Genomic DNA, 5,000 nt, shown 5'->3' with positions numbered 1-5,000 from the left:
CTCTCTCTTTTCGTGGGCGGACCCTCCCTACTGTGTCAGCGTGGGCGAGGTAGTTTATATGGGCCAGGACTTTACACCTACGCCCACACACACACACACATACACCGTTTGCGTGTGTGGGAGTGATTGAGGAGTGTGTACAAGGCTTTGAAATTTATCTGATAAGGGGCTATATTATCGTTCAAGGTCTTTTGTGTATATAAATGACTGCTATAAAGATTTTGTATTTTTTTTTCTGATTACCTTTTTGATCTTGTGTGCACCAAGAAAAGTGAGAGTTGACTAAATAAATGTAAATATCTGATAAAATAAGAAAAGGTTAACGACTTATTATGTTTGGTACCATTTAGGAGTATATTACATATGCACGGAATAATAGTCGAATAGCTTTTTGAATGATATTGGTTTCCTTCGATGAAGGAAGAAGATATTGATGTGATCATATTGGACATATCGGGCTTATTCCATTATTTGTCATGAAAACAGTTCGTACAAGTGTTTGATCGAGAAGTTGAAATACACGGTTAGCTTTTTGAAAGACGTGGTATTTTAGGACTAAAACAAAAGAACGTGCTACAGTAATCTTATTTTCTAGACTAAACTCCTCACTAAGATTTATCAATTAAAAAAAATATATATATACTTCAAGCAATAATTGATAAGTGCAAAGGATTATTTACCAACACTCCCGAACCCGAGCAGACGAAGTCCATAAATTCCGCCGTGTATGTACCTCGCCTAGCTATTGGGGCATTTCGAACAGGCAAAGTGAATCATCTTTTCAAATGCAGACAGCTGGTTTGAGGCGAGAGGTTCATGTGGGGTAGAGGGTGGCGCTCGGGCCGCGCGGGGAAGGCATCGGTGCCACCTGATAGCCCCAGGACGTGCCAAATGAGTGCCACTGCCAACCCCCCTGCGACCCCCTCGCCCTTCCCTGAAGATCAAGGATTCTACATTCATTCCTCTCGTAGTCTCTCTATTAAAGCCAATATAGCTCATAAATTCACCCGGTGAGATATGGCATGCCGATGGCACCTCGCGGGAAGGGAATGATGGGCAGGATGGAAGGGGAGGGAGGGGGAGGGGGCAGGGGAAGGGGGAAGGGGGAGGGGGGGGAGGGGAGCTGGTTGGCACCCCCGAGTCTTACGGCCGAGGGGAGAGGACGGGAGAGCAGGGGAGAGGGGTGGAGTGAGAGGCGGAAGTTGGCAGCGGCCCTTGGTTCGATGCTCTGCCGGTCATGTTCAGATTTAACACGAGTGGCACTTGGCCGAGCTGGGTAGCGCGTGGAAACTGGGAGAGGAGCAGCCTGGGGAAGGGGGCAGGGGTAGAGGAGGGAGAGAGGGAAGAGGCAGAGAGAGAGAGAGAGAGAGAGAGAGAGAGAGAGAGAGAGAGAGAGAGAGAGAGAGAGAGAGAGAGAGAGAGAGAGAGAGAGAGAGAGAGAGAGAGAGAGAGAGAGAGAGAGAGAGAGAGAGAGAGAGAGCTGTGAGAGAAAGAGAGAAGAAGGGTTGGAGTAAAGAAATCAAGAGGGAAAGAGGAAGGACGAAGAAAAAGGAGAATGAGCGGCAGACCAAGAGTATCACGAGGCCATCTTGAAGGCCATCCAACACAACACGAATATTTTACTTAAGCTAACCCAGTCTTCGTGACAACCGCATGATTTTTACATACTAATGATGCATGGTTGGTGTAAAAGGTGCGTCTATGTGAGTGTGGATGTATTATTTCAGTGCGTGATGTAGCAAATTTGATGGTTTTATATTATGATTTTAGTCGAACAATTATATGAGAAATTAGAATTTACTCATAGCTAACAATAAAGTGATTGACTTATCTGAATATTCGACCTACTTTAGATGACTTACGCACAGTATATCAGCTGTACGCTCTTACTATTATGTGGAAAATAAAATGGATTTTTTAAAGACTATCGTCATCGAGTGACATAAAAAGAATAAGCAGAAACAAAATCAATCATATGAGTATTAAAAGGATTAAAAGGATTAAATCCAAGTTATATAACCTACTTACAAATTATTTACATACAGGCAGTAATATATTCGCATAATGACTGAACATCAACCATTTTACGATACACCCAACCAAATTGCTTGATAATCATTATATACAGGATCGACTATGGGGCATACTGAATGACTCGCACAGCATTCGATTGGTAGTAGGAATGCTAATTGATTATTGATACATTACACAAGATGGCGCTCGTATGAAAAGAGGAATAAACAGATAATATAGTAACATTCATGATGATAAGACTCAACAACGCTAATAGGATTTGCAATTTACAGATTACCATAAGAAATATTCGGTCTACCTTCCCTGATCTTTTTATTTCTTAAATACTTAATTTCCCATCGCTTCTAATACATCAACACCTCAACTCGATCTAAACGAATTCTAAATGAAATCCATCGCCATGCAACAGAATTATCTCTTTTTATTATCCCAGCCGTGTTCCACACTCTGAGGGGAGCCATTCATTCCGTCTCGTTCCCTTATCTAGAGCGATGACTTGCCACTTGGCGAGCGAGCGAAAAGCCATAACGCGAGAGATGGGAGAAGACTGAGCACTTAAGTGTACGCTCTTTGCCAAAGGACTCGCGGGCGGAGCTACAAATGGGAGGCAGCGATTTCTGAGGAGATTTTGGGTTTCGTTTCTTTCGTATTTTTTTACGTCGTTTTTTTTTTTTTTTTTTTTTTTATCTTTGCGGGTCAGTTGTGATTTGATATCTGGTTTATTGTTTAGAGATGGTATGGGGGGCGATGTTGTGAATAGTGATATTAAGTAATTTCATTAATTTTCGATCTGTGGACTTGATGCCAGAAGCGATCTTTGCTTTATGGCGGATGGTGAGATAGTTCATCGTTATATCAGATGTAATATATTCAGCCATCTCCAAAGGATTAAATTGAATTTAATACATCTATGTTACACTTAATTTCGTGAATCTGAAATTAATTTGTTACACTACGGTACATTTTGATGGCTGGTGGTCATTTCACAGCACATTTAATCCTTTGGAAGTACAAAATCATTTTCAGGAAATATTAGACTGGTTTTAAAATGAAAAATACCAGAAGTTATGTTATTTTTTCTTTTTTCTTTTACTGTTGCAAAGAAAATTGGTCACTCTAGCGATATTAGTATCAAATCAACATTTATGATAGTTTTCAGGCTACAAGTTTTATTCATCAAATTTGAAATATTATATCAACCTACGTAAATTTGCATATTGTATTAACAAACATAAGTCAGGGGTGTGATTTTTTAAAAGGTATGGAGCGTTTTGTTTCTTATTTAGCTTTATGAACATTGAATGTAAAGGACTGGTGCCTTTTTTTCAGAATTTACTGTATAAACTTTGATTAGATTTACTTTTATCCATCTTCGACAGTAACAGAAGAGATAACCCTAATCTAACATAAACTAACCTAGAAAGAATATCAAGAGTTTTATTGATGTACATTGCTATCAACGGCAACGTCTTAGTATATTTATTGAAGCCAAACATCTTACTAAATGTAAGAAATAGAATAAGATTGCTATACTGCGATACAACTCTAAATCTGCTTCTATTTAGCTAAATAGTCAGTCATTTCCAATGCTATCCACAGTGATATTTTTAGAATACTTACACTCCCTTCAATTCCACAAAGACCCTAAGATTATCTTCCTAATCGTCCCTAACTTCAAGCTTTACGAAAAAAGTATTACCCTATCTTTAATAACATCCTATCTCCTCTTTTCCCATGGCCCATATCTAATACTATTCATTCCTAATGACGTGGGATTCCCAGCCTTAGACAAAATTAGATATTATCCCGAAATCTTACACGAAGCTAAGATCATTTAAACTTTTCCTTAGACTTCTTGATATTTTGTTCCTTTTGGCACACTTTATGTATCCCTTGGGAGTTAACTAGTTACCGTGACTTCAATGATACTTTTAGCCTCTTGATATCAACTCTAATTCTTACTCTAAAGCTTTATAAAGAAGAAAGGAGACAAATCAACAGTAAGACTATATACCATTCTACTTCCTTTTGTGTAATTATTTTGCAGCGAGTCTGTCCAAGAACTATAAAATAAAATCCTTAGTATTTGGCGATACTAAAACTCAAAAATAATCACTCATTCAAAAAAAGGAAAATAAAGTCACTTGATTGATCGGGCAGGCTCTTTACTAGGCCTCCACAAGAATCACAAAAATAAACATACTGATAACATCCAGGTGGCTTAGAATCACGAACCAGTAGATCTTTGTTGTTGTTTTTTCTTCGCATTTTAATTTGGCAGTTCGTTTTATGAAAGATATTATCTAATTAGTTTATTAAATGTGTTTTTGTACAGTTTTTGGGTTTTAAATAATTTAGTGGAGATACATTTTAGATACGTTGATGGACACAGTTATTAGGACATTTATAACATTTCCGCGCAGTTCTTCATAGAGAACAAGAGGTTAGACAATGACTTTCCAGGTCTCGCACACGCAGTAAGCACTGGCCTCTGTGAGCAACATGGAAAACGGAGCCGCTGAACCCCTCCGCTCGCCTTCTTAGCATTACTTTTTGAGTTTTACTTTTTACTTTTTTGAGTTTGGATTGGCTTGATCACTAGATTTGCATAGCTTTTCCCACATAGCTTTTTTTTTATGAAAACAACGTTTGGAAAAAAACAAAAGAGGGAGATAGAGGAACACTTGCAGGGCGCTGAGCAGGTGGAAGTGTTGGCGGCGCGCGGCGGAGGGGCCAGAGCAGCGCCCTGTGGTTCTCTTGCTCCACACACACCACTGCGCTCACTGGGTCTTCACTTTGAGCACTTCGAGAGACGGCGCACAACACTGACCGCTCACATAGAGGACCTACGTGGTCTCTCACCAACCTGGCGTTTAGGTAATATAACTTTGTCTGGCTTTGTTCTGTCGCCGGATACACACCGAGACACTGTAGGAGAGGCTTGTTGTTTGGCCGATCGGAGGAAG

General features: G+C 39.7%; 1 protein-coding gene across 19 annotated transcripts in view; it reads right to left on the bottom strand.

Moving 5' to 3' along the window:
• The window catches only part of bt (projectin protein bent), a 144,521-nt gene that overhangs the window by 139,429 nt on the left and 92 nt on the right, over positions 1-5,000 (bottom strand). For all 19 annotated transcript variants that reach the window (XM_086555109.1, XM_086555134.1, XM_086555123.1 and 16 more), the window contains exon 1: positions 4,956-5,000. This exon is cut by the window's right edge and continues 92 nt beyond it. The gene's annotated coding sequence lies outside the window, so the exon portion shown is untranslated. The remainder of the gene's footprint in view (positions 1-4,955) is intronic.

Source organism: Penaeus japonicus, unplaced genomic scaffold (assembly GCF_977035675.1).
Source record: "Penaeus japonicus unplaced genomic scaffold, GWHDUDI00000001_assembly GWHDUDI00000030, whole genome shotgun sequence".
Lineage (NCBI taxonomy): Eukaryota > Metazoa > Arthropoda > Malacostraca > Decapoda > Penaeidae > Penaeus > Penaeus japonicus.
Note: the sequence above shows the minus strand (reverse complement) of the source record. Positions and strands in the feature narration are given on the sequence as shown.